The sequence below is a fragment of the Pelodiscus sinensis genome, chromosome 2, assembly GCF_052426305.1.
Source record: "Pelodiscus sinensis isolate ZL-2025 chromosome 2, ASM5242630v1, whole genome shotgun sequence".
Taxonomy (NCBI): Eukaryota; Metazoa; Chordata; order Testudines; family Trionychidae; genus Pelodiscus; species Pelodiscus sinensis.
In genome coordinates this window covers 190,235,689-190,254,146 of record NC_143053.1, presented here as the reverse complement: position 1 = coordinate 190,254,146, position 18,458 = coordinate 190,235,689, and positions in this window count along the sequence as shown.

Below are 18,458 nucleotides of genomic sequence, written 5' to 3'. Positions count from 1 at the left end.
TGCAAAATCAAGGAGGGCTTATGCCTTCGGCTATGCCTACAGAAATATATATATGCACCTGTTTCCGCCTCACAAATCTGTATAGCCCAGCAAAGAAAGGTGACATTAAGCCTAAGAGCCTGCTTTGCACACCAGCACCTATTTGTATGTACGTGTGTGTGTGTGTGTGTGTGTTGGCAGCTGAAAGATTATTTTCAATTAAGAATCTTTTGTTCAAAAAGTTTCAACCAGCTCTTATACTCTTGTGTCATGTGGGGAGGAGGGGCTGGTCTTCAACACAAGTCAAATTTGATTTGATAACCTTTGATTCTGCTTCAATTGATCCATATTGGTTCATCTGGACTTAGTTTGTTTCAGATATTAGAAAGGAAGTAAGTTCCTTTCCCCCGCCCCAATCTCAAACTCTCACCCTTTATGTCCTTGCATCACTTGCTGATTGTGACAATTTGGAAAAATCTGTCTGCGTACAGTTAATGAATTCTGGTAGACAGTCTGTATCAGACAGCAAAATGCATATGGTTCTGGCTTTTATAATTTCTATCAGGGTCTGCATATCTTCTCTGCTCTCTAACAAAGAATAATTGTATTTAGAAACCTTTCATAGCCTGTGTGTGTGTTTTGTATCAGGTAACTGTAAACCCCATTAGCTCTGTTAGATGTCCCTACAGCTCATTTGGCCACAGCTGTTTACAACCATTTCCCTTCTTTCTCTGCACCCCCTTCAAAGAGAAAAACGTCTCCATCACTCTGTCACTTTTCTTCCTAGTCCTTTGGCTTTCTGGCTGATGTAGGACTCTTTTTAACATAAATGTCATCCCAGATCTGCAAAGACTTATACACAAGTTACACACATGTATATGAAGACTCCTACTGACTTCTTTGGGACTGCTAACACCCTTAAAATTATTTACAGGTGTAAATCTCTGCAGGATTGGGCCTATGTTGCTTTATACCTAGAATTACTCATCAGTGAGCTACTAAGAAAATGACTTTATGCATAAAAAGGTTGTTTCACAAGACAACTAAACCTTTTCTCTCCACTTTGAATTGTTTTCAGTGATCCAAAGAGCTCTGGTCTTAATAGGAGCTTTTATTTACTATTTCAGAAACAAAGATTTATGGTCCCCAGTGATGGCCTAATAATCTATGTTTAGTAGTTTTCAGAAATATTTACAAGCATAAATTTTAAAACTTCTTCAGATTTTTCCTTTTTTTAAATTTTATCACACACATCATGGAGCATTAGCAAATGTTTGTGAATCACATGGTATTTAAAAGCCTTTATGGGGGAACATTAAAGTCACTGGAAAAATCAGTGCTCATGAACATTCTTTTTTCTTAATTAGAAAGGAATTGTGCTTGCAAATTGCTATCTTCATATATTATGCAGTAATATAAAAACATTAAAAGCCATTTAGGCAGAGGTAATTGCAGCAGTTGCTAATATGGCAGAACAGTCCTGTTTTAGTGGCTTAGCTGTGCATTAACACTGACAAGTAATATCTTCCATCTCCCCTAGAGGTTCCCTGAATTCTCTGTCCAGAATCTGTTTCTTTGAATTATTTTATTACTTTTATGCATAAACAATAACATGGCCCTTCCCAGCCCCACATAATCATTGTACTGAAAAAGGTCCCAGCCTTTCATTCACATGACTGCCTGGATGATATTCATATGCAGAAAAGCCTTGCTTGTCTTGTGCAGCCATAAAGGACAGGACAGCTCTGCAGTTCAGACCAATTCCATGTCATTGGCTCATCCAAACCCTCCTCTCCTGTGCCTTACACAATGCAGTAATCCAGGGATCTTCAAGCTGCTGGAGAGCCAGCTTCTCCTCAGATGTTGTGTCAGGAGTACAGCACTGAACACAAACAGAGAATGTACTGGGACCTGAGCAAAGTTCCCTCTAATTTTTTCCATTCATGTGCAGAATAAATTTTATGTGCACTGAAGTATGTGCAGATGCGCACCACCAATAGAAACATATGCTGCCAGCTGTGGGTACTTTGCTAACCAGCTGGGTAGCATTTGAATCTCTCCTAGGTGGCCACCCAAGCACTCACCTTACAGGGTGCACTGGGAGTCTCATTTGTGCTTTGGCCACATTACACCACTCTGGGCACATAAATGTAACTTGGTGTACATAAGACTAGGCTCCATAGTTTATGGGGGCTCAAACCTTCAAATTGCAGAGTACTGCTGAAAAATGCATATAGCCCAAGCACTCAAGCCCAAAACCTCAGATATTTTAGGTGCCTAACTCCCCGTAATTCTGATGGGAATTAGGTAGCTAACCACCTCTGAGCATTTGGGCTTCTCAACTGTAACCAATGAAAAAGGTTTTAATGTAGTATGGAGAAATATGCCTAGTATGCAAGATTATGAGCAAAGCTCAGCATCGAATTGAGCACTGGTGAACTGAGGGAGCAGGGCATGGTCCTGATACTTATGTGCAGTCCAGTGGGTGCAAATGATGTGCTGCTGCAGAGATGTATCCATTACTTTTACTGTCAGCCTGGAGGAGAGTCCACCTGAGTGCACTTGAGAGAAGAAAGTCGCAACAGGGGCAACTAGGAGAGCCAGGCATCATTAGAAATTCACCCAAAAGGTCTAATAAAAGACCGTTCTAAACAGTCACCTATTTGGTGCACAGGGGGCCCAACAGCCTCTGCGGGCCCCTGTGCAAGGTGTGTGTATGTGGGGCAGCTCTGCACTTCCAGAAGGGGTGGAGCTTTGTGTGGAAGAGGCGGAGCCAGGGCAGCCAGCACTCTGTGTCTCACAGAGCTCACAACGCGCCCCCTCCCAGCCCTCAGAGCGTAAGGCACAGTACTCTGGTGGCAATTTAAAGGGCCTGGGGCTTCAGTTGCCACTGCTGCCACAGTAGCAGAAGTGGTAGCCTGGTGCCCTGGGCCCTGGAAGAATTGTTCCGTTTGCTCTCCCCTCCCCCACCCCACCATGAGCAGGACTGTCAGTGCCTCACAACTTGGAGGAGGCACAATGTTTGTCCACCAACCAGCCTGCAGCACTCGCTCAGCTCAGCTTGCTCTGAGTAACCAGGCAACATGCTGATCAGCCCTGTCAGAAGATCAGCGCTCCTCTCCCCAGCCTTCCTCTTTGTCCCTGCAGGGTTACATCCAAAAAGAGACGACCAGGGAAGTTCACACTCAGCGTGTGCAGAAAGATGGGTACAGTTCAAAGAAGCATGCTCCTTTTATTAGTGTGTGCATGTGTATCAAATGTGAAGAGAACATAATGACTTATTCATGTGCTGAGTTACTGCTCTTTCCCTAGCAATTTACGATTAAGGCTCCAGTCCTGCAAAGGGATCTATTAGCACTGACCCTCCATCTGTGCAGATTTCAGTAAAACTTGGCACACTTGTCTGGGTCTGGGCTGGAAGATTCTGATACTGGACTGAGGCATAAGAGAGGAAAGGAAAGGACTTTTGAGATGCACAGCACTGTAAGTTGTAAGTCGGTATAGGCCATTGGGGCTTAGTGCAAATGGAGCATGGTTGACATGAGTATGTGAGTTGCATGGCAGAAACTGAAGCAAGGATTTCAGCGATCAAGAACTGTTTGTGGAAAACAACCTTGTTGTGTCAATGGGAAATATAAAGAATCAGCAAATCAGGAAATAACACTGGCTATGTTGTTATGACAGCATATCCATTAAAGCTGTGGACAAAAATTGGGGTGAGGTGGGAAATGGAACACCTTGGATTACAGTGGCCTGCCCAGGGCTGTTTTCCTGGGTGAAAGGCATAGTAAAGAGAGATGAAGAACTGATGACATGATGGACTGGTCTATAAATGGTTGCCTAACATATCTGAAATCCAGTTTAAGTAACAGTGAGTATGGAATTGTCAAGAACAAATAATGTCTAATCAACCTGATACCTTTCTTTGACAGGGTTACAGGCCTTGTGGATAGGAGGGAAGTGGTAGATGTGGTATATCTGGACCTTAGTAAGGTTTTTGATACTGTCTCACATGACCTTTTCATAAACAAACTAGGGAAATGTAACCTAGATGGGGCTACTATAAGATGGCTGTGAAACAGGTTGGATAACTATTTCCAGAGACTATTTATCAATGATTCATAGTCATGCTGGAAGGATATAACAAGTGGGGTCCTGCAGCTGTGAATTCTGGGTCTAGTTCTGTTCAATATCTCCATCAAGTGATTTAGGTAATAGTATAGAGCAGTGGTCCCCAACCTTTTGGGGCTGCCGGGTGCCTGGGGGCGGGGCCGCTCACGCACTGCTCGTACGGGGACGGGGCCACTCACAGGCCACGTGACTGGGGGCGGGGCCAAGCATGCGCCGCACGCCCGAGGCCGGCAGCGGCATGTGCCGCGATCCTGGGCAGGGACTGCCCAGGTTCCGCGTGGCCGGGGCTGGTGCGGGCATGTGCGGTGCCCCCAGGGCCAGGACCAGCGCCAGGGCCAGCAAGGGCATGCGCGGTGCACCCGGGGGCGGGGCCAAGGCCAGGGCCAGTAAGGGCACGCGTGGCGCACCTGGGGGCGGGGCCAAGGCCAGGGCCAGGGCCGGCAAGGGCACGCGTGGCGCACCTGGGGCCGGGGCCGGGGCCGGCCATGCGCCCGAGGCTGGCACCTGCTGCATGTCCGGGGGGCGGGGCCAGCCCAGATTGCTCCGCGGGCGCACGTAAAGGGCCTGGCGGGCACCATGTAGCCCACGGGCATCGGGTTGGGGACCACGGGCATAGAGAGTACACTTATAAAGTATGGGGATAGCCAAATGGTAAGGGTGGCCAGTGCTTTGGAGGACAGTCATAATTCAAAATGATCGGGACAGACTGGAGAAATGATTTGAAGTAAAATAGGATGAAATTCAACAAGGACGAATGCAAAGTGCTCTACTTAGGAAGGAAGAGTCAGTTGCACACATGCAAAATAGGAAATGACTGCCTAGGAAGGAGTACTGTGGAAAGGGATCTGGGGGTCATAGCAAATCACAAGCTAAATGAGTCATCAGTATAACACTGTTTCAAAAAAAAAAAAAAAAAAAAAAGCAAGCATCATTCTGAGATTTATTAACAGGAGACTCGTAAGCAAGACATAAGAATTCATTCTTCCACTCTACTCTCTACTGATTAGCCCTCAACTGGAGTATTGTGTCCAGTTCTAGGCTCTGCATTTCAGGAAAGATGAGAACTAATTCAAAGTCTAGGGAAGAGCAAAAGATGATTAAAAGTCTAGAAAACATGATGTATGAGGGAAAATTTAAAAAGTTGGATTTTTTCCATTTGGAAAAGAAAAGACCAAGAGGATACGTGATATTCATTTTCAAATACATAAAAGGTTGTTACAAGAAGAAGGGAGAAAAATTGTTGCTCTCAAACTCTGTGGATAGGACAAGAAGCAATGGGCTTAAATTGCAGTGGGGAGGGGGGTAGGTTGGACATTAGGAACATTTCTTAACTGTTAAGGTGGTTAAGTGCTGGAATAAATTGCCTAGGAAAGTTGTGGGATCTCCATCACTGGAGATTTTTTAAGAACAGGTTAGACAAACACCTGTCAGGAATGATGTAGATAATACTTAGTCCTGCTGTGAGTGTAGAGTATTGGACTAGATGACATCCCAATGTCCCTTTGATACCTACGATTCTATAATTCTACAGTTCAATGAAATGTGGAGTCAAACCCAGATCCAGAGCCCTGATGAAGAAGGGGTGTGCAGTACCAGTTCCCCACATCTTATGATTGGACCAAACCTCAACTGACCATCTGGATTTGCTCTAATCTTTGGACTGTGGTGTAGTATGTTTGGAGTGTAACTGTAGAGTGAGTGAGGTTTCTGTGATAATCAATACAAATATTTACATACCAACACTGAGTCCAGTATCTACCTTCTTCCCCATCCCATAGAGTGGCCTCTATTAAGAGTCTAAAATTTGGTGGAGATTTGTATGAATGGGAGAGCTATACAGAGCGCCGAATTGTGAGACAGGGTCTTATGGTGTTGGGGGAGTTTAAGGGTGACTCTTTTATCTTGGGATTTATGAAGGTATGTGTGAGTGCAATGAAAACATGTGGGCTACGTCTACACTGGCATGATTTTCCTAAAATGCTTTTAATGGAAAACTTTTCCGTTAAAAGCATTTTCGGAAAAGCACGTCTAGATTGGCAGGATGCTTTTCTGCAAAAACACTTTTTGCGGAAAAGCGTCCATGGCCAATCTAGACGCGCTTTTCCACAAAAAAGCCCCGATCGCCATTTTTGCAATCAGGGCTTTTTTGTGGAAAACAGTACTGTGCTGTCTACACTGGCCCTTTTGTGCAAAAGTCTTTTGGAAAAAGACTTTTGCCGAAATGGGAGCAGCATAGTATTTCCGGAAAAGCACTGACGATCTTACATGAGATCGTCAGTGCTTTTCTGGAAATTCAAGCGGCCAGTTTAGACAGCTGGCAAGTTTTTCCACAAAAGCAGATGATTTTGTGGAAAAACTTGCCAATCTAGACACAGCCGTGGGGAAATACCGCACAGGGGCTGTCAGGATAATGTTTTAAAAGGGAAAAGATGTGGTAGAAATGCCCGAGAGGGCTACAGTTAAAGGCCTCATTTATGTTAGAGAAAATTATTACATTTTTGGGACTTGCCCTTTGATGAAGGGTGCAGTGGAACCCAGAGTGACAACAGACACGTTAGAGAAAATGTTTGAGAATTATGTAGAGCTGTACAAGCTTAAGGCCAGCAGAACACAGGCAGCCATGATATGGTTGTTGTGGTGGGCTACAAAGATGCTGATTGAATACAAAGGGAAGGTGTGTGTAGGAGGAGCTGGTTACAGACCCTGCAAGTGAATTTTAAAACCTGCCAAGAAAATTTGGAGAAGGAAGCGAGACACGCATAAATAGTGCAAACTCATTTGGAACAGTTGGGAAAACAAAATATAGAAATGGAAAGGAGAATGATGGAATGTGGAAGGACTAAGGCAGAAAAGGATTAATTGGAAAAATAGGTAGTTGGACGAAAGAGTTGATTTGAGAGATGACTAAAGAAAAAGAAGAGGAGATTGTGAGTGCTTCTCATAACTGGTGTCAGAAAGCCATAGCAGCATAAAAGATACAATTGCAAGTGAACTACAGGTAGTGGCTGGCGGGCAGAGAGAGAACAGAGATCTAGACTGGGCCTCCAGTGAAAGATGGGATGTGGATATATGGTATGGAGGATTCACAGAAGAATCAGGAGAAAAGGGAACTGGATTGACCTCAGGAGGGACTTTATAGCAAGTTGAGGGAAGAAATCAGAAACTGGCCAGCCGAGCCTGACAAAAAGCATTGTCAGTGGCAGAAAGGAGATAGACATGTAGGGACCTACGGGGCAAGGGAGGAGTGGTACAGTCAGAACAAACACCCATATCCCATGAGTTTATTTGTCTTACAAATGATGGAAAAGTCATTGAGTGCAATAAATATGAAGTATCTAGCCACATGGCTAGACAATGGGGAGAATTGGGAGGAATGGAGGACTTAAATATAAGTGAGTCTTTTAGGCTGATTAAAGCAGCTACTACTGGATAGATTGGGCAAGCGGTAGATCAAGCGAAATAACTTTATGATAGGGAGGTGGTACATCACCAGGAGGTTCATGGTTTATTGTGTTGTTAGGAAAAGAAACAGATCAAAGATTTATGAAGGTATTATCCAGCGCAGACTGTCTGAAACCAGGAGCTATACCCAGGGATTACTTGTTGAGGAGAACTGCATTGGGGTTATTGGCAGAGGAAGATCTGCTTGAACCTCTTTGATCTGGCAACCCTGGGAAACAGAGCATGCCAGATCAAAGAATCTGCCAGGCCAGAGAGGTCATTGCAGGGTCTAGGCACGAGGGAGATGGGGTGCTTACATGGTATCCTGCACTTGGAGGCAACATGGCTTCGCACCCCATGCTGCTCCCAGGCACTACCCCCCGCTGCTATGGGAGGGGTGGAGAAAAGCCTCAGGAGAAGCATGTTGCTGCACTGTTGAGGAAGAGGTAGTGCACAGAGCCGCTTCCTCCTCCCCTGCCAGGGTCCGTACTTCAGGTGTTCCCAGATTAAGGACACCTAGAATACAGAAGTTCAGGTGTATTTCCAGTAACTAACCTTGAAGCAGAGGCCAACAATTAATCACATCCAATTCTTTGATGGCAATAGATTTGAATCAAAGGGAATTTTGGATTGGTATGTTTGAAAGGTTGGATAAGAGGTCTACTAGTTTGGTGTGCTGAGCCCAAGTGGAGGGATTGACTGTTTTGGATGCACTGGAGAGTGTGCCAACGGATGATGAAAGGGGGAAGCCAGGTAGATGGCACTCTGGGTTTTGTACTATTTGTTGAGACAGAGACTTATTTTAATGAGAGCACTTATGGAACAGGAGGCCAAAGGAGAAGGAGAGGCCCTGGTAGAGGACAGTCCACCATACCCCAAAGAGGTTGAAGGTGCAGTAGTTGGAGTGAACCTCAGAAGAGAGGAGATGTGATGCTTGGAAGCATTTAAAGCTGAGGGGAGTCGATATGAACAGATGGGATAGGAAACCTACTGATGAGTTGATCAAAGGAGTATAACGGAGAGAAGATCAAGTTTTTAATGAGCAGAGGGGAATTGCAGCTGTGCAAACCAAAGGTTCTAAGAAACTGGCTCCAAAGACATACCCTAAGGCATCCCAGACATTGGTAACACCCTTGATGGTTTTCATTTGCACATTTTAAACCATAAAGCATTCCATACTCCGTATATCTAATTTTACACACAAGAATGATACATACACCAAAATAAAATATACAAATCCAGTAGATTAAGGCATTAAAGTTGATAGGTTACATGAGGCAATTTTTCCCAAGCATCGTTGAGTTATGCATATTTGTGTCCATAAGTCCATTTCATAAAGCATGGGGGAAGGGGTCCGTGACACAGTCTCGTCTGTATTGCCACACTTGACCAGGAGTGGATGCTGACTGAGTGTGGGCATGACCCTGTGCTGTGTGTGGTACTGCTGTGTGTTTCCATGACACCAACTAGTGGTGGCTTGTTGTGGGAAGGTTTCCCACCACAGAGGCTGGAGTAAGGCATGCCTGTCCAGGAACTTTGTGAGAAGGACTGAGAGGTTCCTGTGTGAGAGCAATATGGGGCTAAGTGCTTCATACTGGTGCTCTATGTGCACCCACGTGCACAGGCTGTTGTGTGACCTCCCAGGCTGAGAAGGCCGATTGAGGAGCGCAGAGCCCCTCGCAGCCCACCTTCTGCCCCACGTGTGAACAGGGAAAGTTATAGAACTCACCTGAAGTGCCTCCCCTGGGTTCATCCAACACCTGGGCGACAACTTGAGGACGGTGGGGATGGGATCCAGGGTGAGGAGCAAGTCCTGGCTGGTGGGCATCGTTGCCTGGCTGACTGCCTCTGCCTCCTCCTCTGCAACCACACTCTCATAGAGGCTGATGCCAGATGTGTCCTGGATGGACTTGATGATGGTGGGGGAGGTGACCAGCCCCCCTCCCAGGATGCTATTGAGCTTGTCGTAGCAGCAGCATGTGTATGGTGCCACCCCAGAGAGTCCGTTCTGCTCCCTGGCCTTATTGTAGGCCTACCGGAGCACCTTGATTTTCACGCAAACCTGGTCCAGGGTCTGGGTATAGCCTTTGTCGTCCAACCTGGCAGACATCCGGCCGTACACATCCATGATGGGCTTTCTGATGCAGAGATCCTGGAGGTTGGTCTGCTTGCCCCAGACCTCAATGAGATCCAGGATCTCTGCACCAGTCCAAGCCAGTGCTCTCCTGCATCCCTGGCCAGTGGTAGTCGAGGATACTGCAGGAGTGCTGACAGCTGTGGGGGACTCAGAGGGAGCATTGGGGTCTGCTGAGACTGTATGGCATGGGGTTGGCAAAGCTCTCTATGTGCCACAAGCCCCTCTCCAGCCTGCTGTTTTAAACTCCTCAGGAGAAGGGGAGCAGTGAAGTTGGCAGGTATGATCAGAACAGCCACAAGTGTAGCTGTGAGAGGTCTCTGGAGGCCAATTATTTCGAATTAGCAGCACCAGATCATCCCTACTAACTCTATTTCGAAATAACAATTTCAAAATTAGTGTTATTCCCTGAGGAAAGCAGAAGTACAGATTTCAAAATAACTAGCCCATTATTTTGAAATAATGAGCGTGGTAAGGTGGATGCTCTGCTTGTTATTTCAAAATAAGGAGAGTTATTCCAAAATAACTCACTAGTGTAGACCAGGCTAAGCGTATACCACAATTTAGGAAACATAACAAGAGAACCAAAACAAACAAAAAAAAGTCACCGTCACTAAATAACAAAGCAGAAGAAGCAGTTAAAGGTAAAAAGGCATCCTTTAAAAAGTGGTTAAATCCTACTGAGGAAAATAGAAAGGTTCGTAAACTCTGGCAGGTGAAGTGTAAAAATATAATTAGGAAGGCCAAAAAAGATTTAGAAGAACAGGTATTTAAGAACAAGTTAGATAGACATCTGTCAGGGATGGTGTAGACGGAGCTTGATCCTGCCTTGAGGGCGGGGGGCTGGACTCGATGACCTCTCGAGGTCCCTTCCAGTCCTATTATTCTATGATTCTATGAAGAACAGCTAGCCAATGACTCAAAAAGTAATAGCAATTTTTAGTAGCACAAAGCCTGCTAAACGACCAGTGGGGCCACTGGACAATCAATACTAAAGACATTGTGGAGAATCTCTAAATGAACTCTTTGCATCAGTCTTAGGAAGTGAGGGAAATTCCCACACCTGAGTCATTATTTTTAAGTAACAAATCTGAGGAACTGTCCCAGACTGAGATGTCATTACAGGGAGGTTTGGAACAAATTCATAAAGTAAACAATAATAAGGCACCCGGATCAGAGAGTATTCACCCAAGAGTGTTCTGAAGGGACTCAAATGTGAAATTGCAGAACTGCTAATTGTTGTATGTAACCTATCTGTTAAATCAGCTTCTGAAGCAAATGACTAGAATATAGTGTGGCAGGGTCAATCTCACTCTGGATCTCAGACCCTTGCTCAGTCCATAGTCTGGCAGTCTCCATACTGAAGCACTGGTCCCGTTTGCCCTTGCCAGGGTTTGAGCTTTTGTCCCTCAGCTACAAAGGGCATAGGGACAGGCAGCACCTGGTCAGCCTGGGCTGGGTAAACAGTCCTCTCCAGATATCAGCTGGAGTCTCAGGGGAAAGGGAGCTCAAAACCCCTCATTGAAGCTCTTCCCCCCACCCCCTTTGCTGTCTCTGGGAACACTGTTGTTTTCTTTTTCAGTTTTTTTCTCCCTATCTGTCCTGGTCTTATCTCACTCCAACTTTTTCTCTTCCTCCCAGGCGGGAAGGCTTCTTTATAAAAGGCTTGGTGGCAGCCTCAAATGAGATCACCTGGCCCTGATTGATTTACAGCAGCCCTGTCTCCACTGTCCTGATTAGCCAGAGCTGTTGCTGCCTTTTAGAGCTGTCTTTCTCTTTCTCTAACCCAGCCCTCTGTCCTGACCCTGTCAGGATAGCTGATGGGATGCCAATTTTTTAAAAAGGCTTCAGAGACACTCCTAGCTGGTAAGACTAGTAAGTCTAACTTCAGTCCTGTTGAAACTATAGTAAACAACAGAATTAACAGACACGTAGACGAACAAGATTTGCTGTGGAAGAGGCAATGTGGTTTCTCTTTACAAAAACCATGCCTCACCAATCTATTAGAATTCTTGGAGGGGGTCAACAAGTATGAGTACAAGGGTGACCCAGTACATACAGTGTACTTAGGTTTTCAGAAAGCCTTTGACAAGGTTCCTCAACAAAGGTTCTTAAGCAAAGTAAGCTGTCATGGGATAAGGGGGAATGTTCTCTCATGGATCAGTAACTGGTTACAAGATAGGAAACAAAGAGTAGAAATAAATGGTCAGTTTAATTTTCAGAATGAGGGAGGTACACAGTGATGTCTTCCAGGGGACTGTACAGGGACTAGTGCTTTTCAACATATTCATAAATGATCTGGAGAAAGGGGTAAACAGTGAGGTAGCAAAATTTGCAGATGATACAAAACTACTCAAGATAGTAAAGTCCAAAGCAGACTATGAAGAGCCACATAGTGATTTCATAAAACTGGGTGCAGGGCATATGAATTGCAATGGTAATAAAAGCAAAGTAATACATATTTAAAAGATAATCCCAACTATACAAATAAAATGACGAGGTCTAAATTATCTGTTACCACTTAAGAGAGCTTGGATTCATTGTAGATAGTTCTCTGAGAATATGTGTTCAAAGATGAATTGCAGTCAAAAAAAGAATGCTGGAATTCCTTAGGAAAGGGATTTATAAAACAGAAAATACCATATACCTCTATATAAATCCATGGACTGCTCACATTTTGAATAGTGCCTACCCATCAGGTCGCCCCATCTCAAAAAAGACTGGAAATGGAAAAGGTTCAGAAAAGGGCAATGCAAATGAGTAGTGTCAAGGAAGAGCCTTCATACAAGGAGAGATTAGTAAAACTGGGACCTTCAGCTTGGAAAAGATACAACCAATGGGGAGATATGACAGAGGTCTACCAACTCATGACTGCTGGGGAGCATGTGAATAAGGAAGTCTTATTTATGCTTCATAACACAAGAAGGGTGTGTCTACACTACATGCCTCCTTCGATGGAGGCATGTAGATTAGCCAGATCGGAAGAGGGAAATGAAGCCGCGATTAAAATAATCGCGGCTTCATTTAAATTTAAATGGCTGCCCCGATCTGCCGATCAGCTGTTTGTCGGCAGACCGGGGCAGTCTGGACGCGATGCGCCGACAAAGAAGCCTTTCTTCATCGGCACAGGTAAACCTGGTTTCACGAGGCTTACCTGTGCCGATGAAGAAAGGCTTCTTTGTCGGCGCGTTGCGTCCAGACTGCCCCGATCTGCCGACAAACAGCTGATCGGCAGAGCGGGGCAGCCATTTAAATTTAAATGAAGCCGCGATTATTTTAATCGCGGCTTCATTTCCCTCTGCCGATCTGGCTAATATACATGCCTCCGTCGAAGGAGGCATGTAGTCTAGACACACCCGAAGTGTTATGAATGATATGAATAGACAGCAAGTTTAAAACAAACAATAAGGAAGTATTTCTTCACACAGTGCATCGTCAATCTATGGAACTCATTGCCAGAGGATGTTGTGAAGGCCAAGACTATGACAGAGTTCAAAAAAGAAGTAGATAAGTTCATGTAAGATAGGTCCATCAATGGCTGTTATCCATGATAGCTAGGAATGGTGTCCCTACCTTGTGTGCTGGAAGTTGGGAATGGGCAACTTGGGGAAGATCATGTGATGATTACCTGTTCTGTTCATTCTCCCTTGGACACTTGGCATTGGCCACTGTTGGAAGACAGGATACTGGGTTATATAGATGATTTCTCTGACCCAGTATGGACAATCTTGTATTCTTATGACCATGAGTTATGCTTGTGGATTTCCCCTCCCCTTTAAGTAGAGTCTTATTATATATTGCTCCCCTCACTGTTTTATCTAGGGCTATGTGTTGAGGAACAAGAGTTACAAATGTTTCATTTGGATTGTGGGGTTTGGTAGAATTTACACGTAGGACTGTTCTTGTTCCACAGCCTATTCCACAGAACAGCAACCTCAGTCCCCTGACATCCCCTTGGAAAAATCCCCTAAGAGGAACTTCATCATGATTTCCATCCTTATATCTACTCCCAAGGAGTTTCCATGAAAGAAGGCTTAGTTGCTCTCACAGTTTCTTATAAAAATCAGATCACACAAAGGATTGCTTCTTTACTTAATGGTGAGTGCTCACAGTCACAGTGAAAGACAATTTTATGATCTTTCAACTGCAAAAGATTATACAGAGAAGCAACAGCTTTGTGTGAGAATCATCTGATGGCAGAGAGTTACACGAGCATAAAATCTCACAGCATGTCTCTGATCAATCTGCATTAGCATTTTAATTGGGATTTTTGTTTTGCATTTGGTAAATACTGTACTGTGCCATTTCTAAAGTGCCTTGTCTCTTAATATTGATGCACCAGACAGCTCTCTTTTTATGGCCCATGTTCAAAATGAATGACTTGCGGGCCCTATGGAGGCTTATCTGTTGATGAATGTTATCATTCTGGCAGAAGCAAAATGCAGGACAATGTAGCACTTTAAAGACTAACAAGATGGTTTATTAGATGATGAGCTTTCGTGGGCCAGACCCACTTCCTCAGATCAAATAGTGGAAGAAAATAGTCACAACCATATATACCAAAGGATAAAATTAAAAAAAATGAACACATATGAAAAGGACAAATCACATTTCAGAACAGGAGAGGGATGGGGGGGGGGGGGAGGAAGAAAGGTAAGTGTCTGTGAATTGACGATATTAGAGGTGGGGAGAGTGGGATGTTTGTGAGTTAATGGTATTAGAGGTGATAATTGGGTAAGCTATCTTGGTAATGGGTAAGATAGTTCGAGTGTTTGTTCATTCCTTTTTGGAGAGTGTCGAATTTTAACATGAATGACAGTTCAGAGGATTCCCTTTCAAGTGCAGATGTAAAAGGTCTTTGTAGCAGAATGCAGGTGGTTAAGTCATTGAGAGAGTGTCCTTTCTGGTTAAAATGGCAAGAAACTGTTTTTTCTTTGTGATCTTGTCTGATATCTGTTTTGTGGGCATTAATCCTTTGGCGAAGTGTCTGAGATGTTTGTCCAATGTACATAGCAGACGGACACTTTCGGCAGATGATAGCATAGATTATATTTCTGGATGCGCAGGAATATGTGTTCTTGATCTTATAACTCACTTGGTTAGGTCCAATAATGGTATCAGCAGAATGAATATGTGGACAAAGCTGGCAACGGGGTTTGTTGCAAGGGAAGTACCAGGGTTGGTATTAGTGTGGTATGTCCTGTGGTTGTTGGTAAGAATCATCTTGAGGTTAGGTGGTTGTCTATAGGAGACTATGGGTCTGTCTCCCAGAGCCTCTTGGAGTATAGTATCCTGTTCTAGTATAGGCTGTAGTTTATTGATAATGTGTTGGACAGGTTTAAGTTGGGGGTTGTAGGTGATGACAAGTGGTGTTCTATTGTTGGTTTTCTTGGGTCTGTCTTGAAATAGATGGTTTCTAGGTATTCGTCTGGCTCTTTCAATTTGCTTTTTTATTTCTCCAGGTGGGTAGTTGAGGTTTATAAATGCTTGGTAGAGATCCTGAAGCTTCTGGTCTCTGTCAGTGGGATTAGAGCAGATGCGGTTGTATCGAAGGGCTTGGCTATAGACGATGGATCGTGTGGCGTGTTCTGGATGGGAGCTGGAAGCATGTAGGTAACTGTATGAGTCGGTGGGTTTTCTGTAGAGAGTGGTGTCTAATTTTCCATTGTTGATTTATACTGTGGTGTCCAGGAAGTGGATCTCTCGTGTAGAATGGTCCAGGCTGAGGTTGATGGTGGGGTGTAGGTTGTTGAAATCTCTGTGGAATATCTGCAGTGTTTCTTGGCCATGCGTCCAGATCATAAAGATGTCATCGATGTACCGTAGGTAGAGAAGGGGTGAAAGGGGACGGGAGTTGAGGAAACGTTGTTCTAGGTCAGCCATAAAGATGTTAGCATACTGTGGGGCCATGCGTGTACCCATGGCTGTGCCGCTGATCTGGAGGTATAAGTTGTTCTCAAACTGGAAATAATTGTGGTTGAGAACAAAGTTACATAGGTCTGCTATCAGGTTGGCAGTAGTGTCCTCTGGGATAGTGTTTCTAATTGCTTGTAATCCGTCTTCATGTGGGATGTTGGTATATAGAGCTTCTACATCCATGGTGGAAAGGATGGTATTATTGGGGAGGTTATCGATGTTTTGTAGTTTCCTTAGGAAGTCAGTAGTGTCTCGGAGATAGCTGGGGGTATTGGTTGCGAAGGATTTGAGAAGAGAGTCTACATAGCTGGATAGACCAGTAGTGAGCGTGCCAATACCAGAGATGATGGGACGTCCGGGGTGCCCAGGTTTATGGATCTTGGGAAGCAGATAGAACAATCCTGGTCGGGGGTCAGAAGCATTCTGGCATATTTTAAAGATTTTGTAGTGAACTTGCAGGCTTATTACTGGCCACCATGTAATGCATTAAGAGATAATTGGCGTTTTTTGGTCTGGATGGGACTTGAGTCGAATTATAACTCAAATTAATTTTATAGTGAAGACAAACCCTGAGTTTCTGGAAGCCCAATAGAAGAAATCTTCAAATATACAGTGTGGTTTTAGGGACCCACTAAGGGCCAGAGCCTAAAATGTCTTGTCTTTAAAGCCTTTAAGTACTTGTCTGTAAGCATATGGTACGTTTGGCATACAACCGAATAACTAGGGGTCCAGTGGACCACAATACTCGCTGCAACTCCCTGCAGTGGGGTCCATTACTATGTACAATAGATATGTCAGAAAGCTAATTACCTTTTTGAACCATTCAGTTTCACTGGTCTGCTTTAACAATGGCAAAGTATCCAGTTTGAGTGTGGCAGAGTAAGGCTTAAAAATAAGCCAAGACTTTTAGGAGCTCTACAAACCCTCATGCTTCAGGGCATAAACCAATCTCTCACTAAAGAGGGCTTGGAAGCAACTGTCCCTGTGGACAGGTTATTTCATAAGTGACTTCTGCAGAATATCTTGCCCTTTCCTCTGAAGCAGCTGTTACGTGTCACTATTGGTGAGAAGATACCAGAGAAAAGGAAGCATTGCCCTGACGTAGTATGGGGATTCCCATGTTCCCAAATAGATAGATAGTAATGTTGACTTCTCTGGTTATGTTATTTGCAGTTGCTGTTGTGTGTGTGTGTGTGTGTTTGTGTATGTATATATATATATATGTGTATATATATATGACTAGAATAAAGGAGTCAAACATAATTAACCACACATTTTTAAAATATTTTTTTTCCATCTACTTAAAAGAACCTTTTATATTTTTAAGAAGGACATGTATCTGCTCTTCATAGGAGACCTAGCAACCCAAGACTCCCAGCAAGGGCTAATTGAACTTAGTATCAGAGGACCATCATTAAACAGTGTAACTATCTTCACACCCTTTGTCTTGCTTTTGCATTTCAGATACATAATGATTCATAGCTTTGTCCATGTGTAAAATGAATGTGGTACTCAGGAAATGTTGGCAATGAATGTATCTTAGAAGATAGCTCCCCCTCAGCACCAGCTCCGTGGAGCCGCCTGCCCCATCCCCAATGCTGCTGCCTCCGACAGAGGCAGCAGCATGGGGGGGTGGTTTAGGGGAGGCCCCCTGTGGGGGGGTCCGAGCACCCCATGGATGGGCTGCTGTCAGAGCAGCCTCCCCCCCCCCCCCAGCAGCCTCTGTTCGTGGGAAGCAAGAACCCCCTACAGACAGGGGCTGCTGCTACCCTACGCTACTACCTCTGTATCAGAGGCAGCAGTGCAGTATGACAGGGGGTCTGGACTCCCCAAGAGGCTCCCGGGAGTGGGGTTAGATTGTACTCGCTACTGGTCCCAACCCCAGGGACTATAGAATAGTCAAATAACCGCTGAGAATTCATGAAGTTAGTCAACTATTTTGTTACCTGCTATCTAACATCTCTAGTCCACCCGTATATGCTAAGTCAGACTCATTTAAACTTTAAGATGAGATTTTTCAGCACTGGCCTCACTCTGCTCCAACTGAAGTTAATACACGTTTTTACCATTGACTGCAATAGGAAAAGTCAGACTAATGCTAAATGCTTATGAAAATTCCATCCTGTGGGTTTTTATGGCTTGTGTTTGAATAATTAGTCAGAGTTGGTTTGTCTTTTAAATAAAAATATGTGCACCATAGGGATTTAAGAATTAGAAGTCAAAAATAAATAATTGTTCTTCTGAACACACAATAGCCTCCCACAAACAATTTAAATTCTTGCTGACCTCTCTAATTCTTGTGTTCCTCATAACAGTTGTCTTTCTAAACAGAAATATATGGACCAATTGTGAGCAAGAGAGGCATTGAGCAGCATGGGAAGGAGAGTGCACGTTGGTGTGTTTGGTTCATGGGCATAGGATTTAATATTTATGTGAAATAATCCATTTTGAAATTAACATTTTTCATGAGAATGCCATTTTGAGGCCAGTAGGCAGGGAAGGATGATAAAAGTAGAGCACGCAGAGCTAAGGGCATATGTCAGTCCTTTCACATATTGATTTTCCCACCAAAATGGTGATATCCAGGCAATATCCAGAACAAAGTTGTTAAAATCTCCTAAACAGTCAGTACTAGACAGTTTATTTTCATACACTTACTGCTGGTTGAGGTCTTCTCTACAGCACTATCAGACTGACTCTCCATCTAAGTCTTGGGGGACAGCTCCAGTTCCTTCCCTGCCTGGGGTTGTGTAGGCTGACAAGATGTTGGCTATTTAGATGTGTGATGGATAGGATGACTGCTGTCCTTTTCTGGGCATCCTAGCACTTGGTGACCAAAGGGTTAAACTTAGGTAGC